At 32.7% G+C, this 12036-nt stretch overlaps 1 pseudogene; it reads right to left on the bottom strand.

Annotated features, from left to right (window-relative positions):
* LOC129737999 (probable tyrosyl-DNA phosphodiesterase) overlaps positions 1 to 400 on the bottom strand; it is a 3156-nt pseudogene extending 2756 nt beyond the window's left edge.
* Positions 401 to 12036: the final 11636 nt, after the last annotated feature.

Below are 12036 nucleotides of genomic sequence, written 5' to 3'. Positions count from 1 at the left end.
GAACAAATATGGCAAAAAACCTTTTATCTTCGGATTTACTAGATTTTTGTCTAGGGTCAGGGCACCCTGAATTAAGGGATCAAGTCTCCTTTAGTAAAGGATCAAGTCTCCTGTTACTTAAAAAATATTACAATTTTTTTAATCTCGCGAAAGTGCTTCTAACTTTTTGAGCATATAAGCTTGAAATTACAAGCTGTCAGAAAATGCAAAAGACGGTGAGTTGCAAAGTTTTCCCAAAAAATATGATAAAAATAAAAAAAAAGGGATCAATTATCCCCATTCTCCCCTACCTAGTTCGTTGATAAGAGTTTTATTCATAATGTTTTTACAACGTCCAATAGATTTCAAATGTGAAAGAAAGCCATTGACCCGATTGAATCGAAACTTTTGTGTACTGCATTGTGGGAATCGGAAATGAAATACATTGAAAATTTTGGGATCCATTAGAATATCTGACACGTTAGGGAATCGATTTTAAGGGAAGGTAGAGGAAATTCATTCTTTGGGGTGGGTTAATTCTTCAGCCAATTCTCGTTACCAGATTTTCTCACGATTGTCTAGAATTTCATGTATCGAATGAACTTTTCTGTGGGTTTAAAAAAATCAAAATCAAAAAGTATATGATAAGGTTTGATGAAGTGAACTGACATTTCTGCCGCTTTTAAACGTTTTTTGCCTTTCTAACAGAAAGGTTTGGTTATCGGTCGATTTGAGAGATCATTAATTATGGGTCTTAGACATACCTTTATAGGTACCTATCGACTCAGCTCGACGAGTTCTGTTGATGTCCGTGGATTTGTATGTGCCATTTTAAAAATGTCAAGGACGTTTTTGCGAAACTGGGCTGCACAATTAAAATGATTTTAGTCTCAAAAGAATGCATTTTTTTTTTCTACACAACCCTTTCAAAAACGGGAAAAAAACAAAATAGTTGAAACCGTTTTCTTTACGAAATACATATCATACTTATTATGGCATAAAAAAAAGTTGCTAGTGGCGCCTCGAAGCAGCAGCACCAGCAATCATTTATAAATTAGAGATAATCAAAATAAAAAAATAAAATTTATAGACTCGGGAATCGAACCAAAAACCTTCAGATCCCAAGACGCAAACGCTATCCAATAAACCATCAGGACGCTTGACAAAGAGTGGCTCAAACTCAAATACGTAAAAGGCATTACTAAGACGCATCGTGGTCTGGGCAGTTTCTCAGTCTGCTGGGGCAAATACGGCAACAGTGTTTATATCTTACACTTCTTGCTTTTCAATGCAGCAAATGGCGGATGGGCGTTTCCTTCAGAGTCCGCCATGCCTATTAGACACTATAATTTCATATATGAAATTATAGTGTCTATAGCCATGCCGGGTGTCAACAAAATGCAGAGCCGTACAGAAAACTGCGGGGGGTGGGGGAATTTATATGAAGATTTTATGACCTTCGTTTTTTTACCCGTGTTGAAGAATGAATTTATGTTTTTTTTTTCATTTCTACATACTCATACATAATTAAGATTCAATTTCAGATGCAGAATTCAGATTCAGATTTCAAATTCAGAATACAGGTTTAGGAAACAGAATTCAGGATTCAGAATTCAGATTCAAAATTCAGATTCAGAACTCATATTCAGATTCAGAATTCAGATTTAGAATTCAGATTCAGAATTCAGATTAAGAACTAGATTCAGAATTCAGATTCAGAATTCAGAATTCAGATTCAGAATTCAGATTCTTAAGATAAGTTAACCACCGTTAATTAATTTTGTAAATTTATTTTTCGGCATATCGGTGAAAAGTAGTTATGAAATTGATAAAGATGGATAGAGAAGTGAGAAGAAAATTTACAGATGTTGAAAAGAGCGAAAGAGCATTTTTGCGAGGAAACTTATTAACGTACACCATACTTTACCCTGCAACATTTCATTATTTAGGAGAAGTAGTACCGGGATAGAGGTGGCACTACCTTAACCTATACAATGAAATCTGGTTGGTCCGAAGTCTACATGTGGTGGACACGTATACTCCGTCCGGAGTATACGTGTCCACCACATGTAGACTTCGGACCAACCAGATTTCATTGTATAGGTTAAGGTAGTGCCACCTCTATCCCGGTACTACTTCTCCTAAATAATGAAATGTTGCAGGGTAAAGTATGGTGTACGTTAATAAGTTTCCTCGCAAAAATGCTCTTTCGCTCTTTTCAACATCTGTAAATTTTCTTCTCACTTCTCTATCCATCTTTATCAATTTCATAACTACTTTTCACCGATATGCCGAAAAATAAATTTACAGAATTCAGATTCAGAATTCAGATTCAGAATTCAGATTCAGAATTCAGATTCAAAATTCAGATTCAGAATTCAGATTCAGAATTCAGATTCAGAATTCAGATTCAGAATCCAGATTCAGAATTCAGATTCAGAATTCAGATTCAGAATTCAGATTCAGAATTCAGATTCAGAATTCAGATTCAGAATTCAGATTCAGAATTCAGATTCAGAATTCAGATTCAGAATTCAGATTCAGAATTCAGATTCAGAATTCAGATTCAGAATTCAGATTCAGAATTCAGATTCAGAATTCAGATTCAGAATTCAGATTCAGAATTCAGATTCAGAATTCAGATTCAGAATTCAGATTCAGAATTCAGATTCAGAATTCAGATTCAGAATTTAGATTCAGATTCAGAACTCAGATTCAGAATTCAAATTCAGAATTCACAATCAGAATTAAGATTTAGAATTCAGATTTTTGTAAATTTATTTTCAGCATATCGATGAAAATTTAGATTCTTGAAGAAAGAATATCGGAATTGAAAATTTATAATGATTGATGTTGCGGGGTAAAGTATGGTGTGCGTTTATAAGTTTTCCTTGCAAAAATGTTCTTTTGCTCTTTTCTCTTCATTTTGCTATCCATCTTTATCAGATTCAGAATTCAGATTCAGAATCCAGAATTAGAATTCAGATTCAGATTTAGAATCCAGATTCCAGATTCAGATACAGAATTCAGATACAGAATACAGGTTTAGAATTTAGATTCAGAATTAAAATAAAGAATTCAAAATTCAAAATTTTGAATTCAGAATTCAGAATCCAGAATTCTGAATTCTGAATTCTAAATTCTTAATGCTAAAATCTTAATTCTGAATTTGAATTCAGAATTCAGATTCATTATTCAAATTCTGAGTTCAGATTCAGAATTCAGATTGAGAATTCAGATTTAGAATTCTGATTAAGAATTCGGATTAAAGATCAACCTGGAATTTGAAATTGGAAATTATATTCAAATATTAGACTAAGTGCTGTAACTCAAAATTCAAACTTTAGAATCAGAATAAGATTTCAGATTTAGTTTTCAGAATGAGATTAATCATTTAATAGTCATATTACTTTCCCCTGCTTTTGTGAGAATTTTTCTTTTATGCATGGTTGAGCTCTAAAAAAGGTATCATGCTAGGCCACGTGTCACGGCTATCCATCAATATTGTAGTTGGTTTTACTTATTCAGTAAAAAAAGCATAAAAAAACAGTAAGATTCGAACCGTGACCAGCATCGTGAAAGTTCTGGTTGCTACCACGGCACCATTTCAGCGTGTTATAAGACTTGGAAATTCAACTGTTTAAATACCATTCTTTCCATACATAAAATGAACTCCTTACATACCAGTTCGCTTTTCGCCAAAAAACGTACTATGCATCATTTTTGCCTTTCTAACAGAAAGGTTTGGTTATCGGTCGATTTGAGAGATCATTAATTATGGGTCTTATACATACCTTTATAGGTACCTATCGACTCAGCTCGACGAGTTCTGTTGATGTCCGTGGATTTGTATGTGCCATTTTAAAAATGTCAAGGACGTTTTTGCGAAACTGGGCTGCACAATTAAAATGATTTTAGTCTCAAAAGAATGCATTTTTTTTTCTACACAACCCTTTCAAAAACGGGAAAAAAACAAAATAGTTGAAACCGTTTTCTTTACGAAATACATATCATACTTATTATGGCATAAAAAAAAGTTGCTAGTGGCGCCTCGAAGCAGCAGCACCAGCAATCATTTATAAATTAGAGATAATCAAAATAAAAAAATAAAATTTATAGACTCGGGAATCGAACCAAAAACCTTCAGATCCCAAGACGCAAACGCTATCCAATAAACCATCAGCACGCTTGACAAAGAGTGGCTCAAACTCAAATACGTAAAAGGCATTACTAAGACGCATCGTGGTCTGGGCAGTTTCTCAGTCTGCTGGGGCAAATACGGCAACAGTGTTTATATCTTACACTTCTTGCTTTTCAATGCAGCAAATGGCGGATGGGCGTTTCCTTCAGAGTCCGCCATGCCTATTAGACACTATAATTTCATATATGAAATTATAGTGTCTATAGCCATGCCGGGTGTCAACAAAATGCAGAGCCGTACAGAAAACTGCGGGGGGTGGGGGAATTTATATGAAGATTTTATGACCTTCGTTTTTTTACCCGTGTTGAAGAATGAATTTATGTTTTTTTTTTTCATACAGGTTTAGGAAACAGAATTCAGGATTCAGAATTCAGATTCAAAATTCAGATTCAGAACTCATATTCAGATTCAGAATTCAGATTTAGAATTCAGATTCAGAATTCAGATTAAGAACTAGATTCAGAATTCAGATTCAGAATTCAGAATTCAGATTCAGAATTCAGATTCAGAATTCAGATTCAGAATTCAGATTCAGAATTCAGATTCAGAATTCAGATTCAGAATTCAGATTCAGAATTCAGATTCAGAATTCAGATTCAGAATTCAGATTCAGAATTCAGATTCAGAATCCAGATTCAGAATTCAGATTCAGAATTCAGATTCAGAATTCAGATTCAGAATTCAGATTCAGAATTCAGATTCAGAATTCAGATTCAGAATTCAGATTCAGAATTCAGATTCAGAATTCAGATTCAGAATTCAGATTCAGAATTCAGATTCAGAATTCAGATTCAGAATTCAGATTCAGAATTCAGATTCAGAATTCAGATTCAGAATTCAGATTCAGAATTCAGATTCAGAATTCAGATTCAGAATTCAGATTCAGAATTCAGATTCAGAATTCAGATTCAGAATTCAGATTCAGAATTCAGATTCAGAATTCAGATTCAGAATTCAGATTCAGAATTCAGATTCAGAATTCAGATTCAGAATTCAGATTCAGAATTCAGATTCAGAATTCAGATTCAGAATTCAGATTCAGAATTCAGATTCAGAATTCAGATTCAGAATTCAGATTCAGAATTCAGATTCAGAATTCAGATTCAGAATTCAGATTCAGAATTCAGATTCAGAATTCAGATTCAGAATTCAGATTCAGAATTCAGATTCAGAATTCAGATTCAGAATTCAGATTCAGAATTCAGATTCAGAATTCAGATTCAGAATTCAGATTCAGAATTCAGATTCAGAATTCAGATTCAGAATTCAGATTCAGAATTCAGATTCAGAATTCAGATTCAGAATTCAGATTCAGAATTCAGATTCAGAATTCAGATTCAGAATTCAGATTCAGAATTCAGATTCAGAATTCAGATTCAGAATTCAGATTCAGAATTCAGATTCAGAATTCAGATTCAGAATTCAGATTCAGAATTCAGATTCAGAATTCAGATTCAGAATTCAGATTCAGAATTCAGATTCAGAATTCAGATTCAGAATTCAGATTCAGAATTCAGATTCAGAATTCAGATTCAGAATTCAGATTCAGAATTCAGATTCAGAATTCAGATTCAGAATTCAGATTCAGAATTCAGATTCAGAATTCAGATTCAGAATTCAGATTCAGAATTCAGATTCAGAATTCAGATTCAGAATTCAGATTCAGAATTCAGATTCAGAATTCAGATTCAGAATTCAGATTCAGAATTCAGATTCAGAATTCAGATTCAGAATTCAGATTCAAAATTCAGATTCAGAATTCAGATTCAGAATTCAGATTCAGAATTCAGATTCAGAATTCAGATTCAGAATTCAGATTCAGAATTCAGATTCAGAATTCAGATTCAGAATTCAGATTCAGAATTCAGATTCTGAATTCAGATTCAGAATTTAGATTCAGATTCAGAATTCAGATTCAGAATTCAAATTCAGAATTCACAATCAGAATTAAGATTTAGAATTCAGATTTTTGTAAATTTATTTTCAGCATATCGATGAAAATTTAGATTCTTGAAGAAAGAATATCGGAATTGAAAATTTATAATGATTGATGTTGCGGGGTAAAGTATGGTGTGCGTTTATAAGTTTTCCTTGCAAAAATGTTCTTTTGCTCTTTTCTCTTCATTTTTCTATCCATCTTTATCAGATTCAGAATTCAGATTCAGAATCCAGAATTAGAATTCAGATTCAGATTTAGAATCCAGATTCCAGATTCAGATACAGAATTCAGATACAGGATACAGGTTTAGAATTTAGATTCAGAATTAAAATAAAGAATTCAAAATTCAAAATTTTGAATTGAGAATTCAGAATCCAGAATTCTGAATTCTGAATTCTAAATTCTTAATGCTAAAATCTTAATTCTGAATTTGAATTCAGAATTCAGATTCATAATTCAAATTCTGAGTTCAGATTCAGAATTCAGATTGAGAATTCAGATTTAGAATTCTGATTAAGAATTCGGATTAAAGATCAACCTGGAATTTGAAATTGGAAATTATATTCAAATATTAGACTAAGTGCTGTAACTCAAAATTCAAACTTTAGAATCAGAATAAGATTTCAGATTTAGTTTTCAGAATGAGATTAATCATTTAATAGTCATATTACTTTCCCCTGCTTTTGTGAGAATTTTTCTTTTATGCATGGTTGAGCTCTAAAAAAGGTATCATGCTAGGCCACGTGTCACGGCTATCCATCAATATTGTAGTTGGTTTTACTTATTCAATAAAAAAAGCATAAAAAAACAGTAAGATTCGAACCGTGACCAGCATCGTGAAAGTTCTGGTTGCTACCACGGCACCATTTCAGCGTGTTATAAGACTTGGAAATTCAACTGTTTAAATACCATTCTTTCCATACATAAAATGAACTCCTTACATACCAGTTCGCTTTTCGCCAAAAAACGTACTATGCATAATTTTTGCCTTTCTAACAGAAAGGTTTTTGGTTATCGGTCGATTTGAGAGATCATTAATTATGGGTCTTAGACATACCTTTATAGGTACCTATCGACTCAGCTCGACGAGTTCTGTTGATGTCCGTGGATTTGTATGTGCCATTTTAAAAATGTCAAGAACGTTTTTGCGAAATGGCTGCACAATTAAAATGATTTTAGTCTCAAAAGAATGCATTTTTTTTCTACACAACCCTTTCAAAAACGGGAAAAAAACAAAATAGTTGAAACCGTTTTCTTTACGAAATACATATTATACTTATTATGGCATAAAAAAAAATTGCTAGTGGCGCCTCGAAGCAGCAGCACCAGCAATCATTTATAAATTAGAGATAATCAAAATAAAAAAATAAAATTTATTGACTCGGGAATCGAACCAAAAACCTTCAGATCCCAAGACGCAAACGCTATCCAATAAACCATCAGCACGCTTGACAAAATGTAGCTCAAACTCAAATACTTAAAAGGCATTACTAAGACGCATCGTGGTCTGGGCAGTTTCTCAGTCTGCTGGGGCAAATACGGCAACAGTGTTTATATCTTACACTTCTTGCTTTTCAATGCAGCAAATGGCGGATGGGCGTTTCCTTCAGAGTCCGCCATGCCTATTAGACACTATAATTTCATATATGAAATTATAGTGTCTATAGCCATGCCGGGTGTCAACAAAATGCAGAGCCGTACAGAAAACTGCGGGGGGTGGGGGAATTTATATGAAGATTTTATGACCTTCGTTTTTTTACCCGTGTTGAAGAATGAATTTATGTTTTTTTTTCATTTCTACATACTCATACATAATTAAGATTCAATTTCAGATGCAGAATTCAGATTCAGATTTCAAATTCAGAATACAGGTTTAGGAAACAGAATTCAGGATTCAGAATTCAGATTCAAAATTCAGATTCAGAACTCATATTCAGATTCAGAATTCAGATTTAGAATTCAGATTCAGAATTCAGATTAAGAACTAGATTCAGAATTCAGATTCAGAATTCAGAATTCAGATTCAGAATTCAGATTCAGAATTCAGATTCAGAATTCAGATTCAGAATTCAGATTCAGAATTCAGATTCAGAATTCAGATTCAGAATTCAGATTCAGAATTCAGATTCAGAATCCAGATTCAGAATTCAGATTCAGAATTCAGATTCAGAATTCAGATTCAGAATTCAGATTCAGAATTCAGATTCAGAATTCAGATTCAGAATTCAGATTCAGAATTCAGATTCAGAATTCAGATTCAGAATTCAGATTCAGAATTCAGATTCAGAATTCAGATTCAGAATTCAGATTCAGAATTCAGATTCAGAATTCAGATTCAGAATTCAGATTCAGAATTCAGATTCAGAATTCAGATTCAGAATTCAGATTCAGAATTCAGATTCAGAATTCAGATTCAGAATTCAGATTCAGAATTCAGATTCAGAATTCAGATTCAGAATTCAGATTCAGAATTCAGATTCAGAATTCAGATTCAGAATTCAGATTCAGAATTCAGATTCAGAATTCAGATTCAGAATTCAGATTCAGAATTCAGATTCAGAATTCAGATTCAGAATTCAGATTCAGAATTCAGATTCAGAATTCAGATTCAGAATTCAGATTCAGAATTCAGATTCAGAATTCAGATTCAGAATTCAGATTCAGAATTCAGATTCAGAATTCAGATTCAGAATTCAGATTCAGAATTCAGATTCAGAATTCAGATTCAGAATTCAGATTCAGAATTCAGATTCAGAATTCAGATTCAGAATTCAGATTCAGAATTCAGATTCAGAATTCAGATTCAGAATTCAGATTCAGAATTCAGATTCAGAATTCAGATTCAGAATTCAGATTCAGAATTCAGATTCAGAATTCAGATTCAGAATTCAGATTCAGAATTCAGATTCAGAATTCAGATTCAGAATTCAGATTCAGAATTCAGATTCAGAATTCAGATTCAGAATTCAGATTCAGAATTCAGATTCAGAATTCAGATTCAGAATTCAGATTCAGAATTCAGATTCAGAATTCAGATTCAGAATTCAGATTCAGAATTCAGATTTAGAATTCAGATTCAGAATTCAGATTCAGAATTCAGATTCAGAATTCAGATTCAGAATTCAGATTCAGAATTCAGATTCAGAATTCAGATTCAGAATTCAGATTCAGAATTCAGATTCAGAATTCAGATTCAGAATTCAGATTCAGAATTCAGATTCAGAATTCAGATTCAAAATTCAGATTCAGAATTCAGATTCAGAATTCAGATTCAGAATTCAGATTCAGAATTCAGATTCAGAATTCAGATTCAGAATTCAGATTCAGAATTCAGATTCAGAATTCAGATTCAGAATTCAGATTCAGAATTCAGATTCAGAATTCAGATTCTGAATTCAGATTCAGAATTTAGATTCAGATTCAGAATTCAGATTCAGAATTCAAATTCAGAATTCACAATCAGAATTAAGATTTAGAATTCAGATTTTTGTAAATTTATTTTCAGCATATCGATGAAAATTTAGATTCTTGAAGAAAGAATATCGGAATTGAAAATTTATAATGATTGATGTTGCGGGGTAAAGTATGGTGTGCGTTTATAAGTTTTCCTTGCAAAAATGTTCTTTTGCTCTTTTCTCTTCATTTTGCTATCCATCTTTATCAGATTCAGAATTCAGATTCAGAATCCAGAATTAGAATTCAGATTCAGATTTAGAATCCAGATTCCAGATTCAGATACAGAATTCAGATACAGAATACAGGTTTAGAATTTAGATTCAGAATTAAAATAAAGAATTCAAAATTCAAAATTTTGAATTCAGAATTCAGAATCCAGAATTCTGAATTCTGAATTCTAAATTCTTAATGCTAAAATCTTAATTCTGAATTTGAATTCAGAATTCAGATTCATAATTCAAATTCTGAGTTCAGATTCAGAATTCAGATTGAGAATTCAGATTTAGAATTCTGATTTAGAATTCGGATTAAAGATCAACCTGGAATTTGAAATTGGAAATTATATTCAAATATTAGACTAAGTGCTGTAACTCAAAATTCAAACTTTAGAATCAGAATAAGATTTCAGATTTAGTTTTCAGAATGAGATTAATCATTTAATAGTCATATTACTTTCCCCTGCTTTTGTGAGAATTTTTCTTTTATGCATGGTTGAGCTCTAAAAAAGGTATCATGCTAGGCCACGTGTCACGGCTATCCATCAATATTGTAGTTGGTTTTACTTATTCAGTAAAAAAAGCATAAAAAAACAGTAAGATTCGAACCGTGACCAGCATCGTGAAAGTTCTGGTTGCTACCACGGCACCATTTCAGCGTGTTATAAGACTTGGAAATTCAACTGTTTAAATACCATTCTTTCCATACATAAAATGAACTCCTTACATACCAGTTCGCTTTTCGCCAAAAAACGTACTATGCATCATTTTTGCCTTTCTAACAGAAAGGTTTGGTTATCGGTCGATTTGAGAGATCATTAATTATGGGTCTTAGACATACCTTTATAGGTACCTATCGACTCAGCTCGACGAGTTCTGTTGATGTCCGTGGATTTGTATGTGCCATTTTAAAAATGTCAAGGACGTTTTTGCGAAACTGGGCTGCACAATTAAAATGATTTTAGTCTCAAAAGAATGCATTTTTTTTCTACACAACCCTTTCAAAAACGGGAAAAAAACAAAATAGTTGAAACCGTTTTCTTTACGAAATACATATCATACTTATTATGGCATAAAAAAAAGTTGCTAGTGGCGCCTCGAAGCAGCAGCACCAGCAATCATTTATAAATTAGAGATAATCAAAATAAAAAAATAAAAATTATAGACTCGGGAATCGAACCAAAACCCTTCAGATCCCAAGACGCAAACGCTATCCAATAAACCATCAGCACGCTTGACAAAGAGTGGCTCAAACTCAAATACGTAAAAGGCATTACTAAGACGCATCGTGGTCTGGGCAGTTTCTCAGTCTGCTGGGGCAAATACGGCAACAGTGTTTATATCTTACACTTCTTGCTTTTCAATGCAGCAAATGGCGGATGGGCGTTTCCTTCAGAGTCCGCCATGCCTATTAGACACTATAATTTCATATATGAAATTATAGTGTCTATAGCCATGCCGGGTGTCAACAAAATGCAGAGCCGTACAGAAAACTGCGGGGGGTGGGGGAATTTATATGAAGATTTTATGACCTTCGTTTTTTTACCCGTGTTGAAGAATGAATTTATGTTTTTTTTTCATTTCTACATACTCATACATAATTAAGATTCAATTTCAGATGCAGAATTCAGATTCAGATTTCAAATTCAGAATACAGGTTTAGGAAACAGAATTCAGGATTCAGAATTCAGATTCAAAATTCAGATTCAGAACTCATATTCAGATTCAGAATTCAGATTTAGAATTCAGATTCAGAATTCAGATTAAGAACTAGATTCAGAATTCAGATTCAGAATACAGAATTCAGATTCAGAATTCAGATTCAGAATTCAGATTCAGAATTCAGATTCAGAATTCAGATTCAGAATTCAGATTCAGAATTCAGATTCAGAATTCAGATTCAGAATCCAGATTCAGAATTCAGATTCAGAATTCAGATTCAGAATTCAGATTCAGAATTCAGATTCAGAATTCAGATTCAGAATTCAGATTCAGAATTCAGATTCAGAATTCAGATTCAGAATTCAGATTCAGAATTCAGATTCAGAATTCAGATTCAGAATTCAGATTCAGAATTCAGATTCAGAATTCAGATTCAGAATTCAGATTCAGAATTCAGATTCAGAATTCAGATTCAGAATTCAGATTCAGAATTCAGATTCAGAATTCAGATTCAGAATTCAGATTCAGAATTCAGATTCAGAATTCAGATTCAGAATTCAGATTCAGAATTCAGATTCAGAATT

The sequence above is a fragment of the Uranotaenia lowii genome, chromosome 1 (genome assembly GCF_029784155.1).
Source record: "Uranotaenia lowii strain MFRU-FL chromosome 1, ASM2978415v1, whole genome shotgun sequence".
Taxonomy (NCBI): Eukaryota; Metazoa; Arthropoda; class Insecta; order Diptera; family Culicidae; genus Uranotaenia; species Uranotaenia lowii.
The sequence above is the reverse complement of the archived record's forward strand: the minus strand, read 5'-3'. Positions and strand labels throughout refer to the sequence as shown.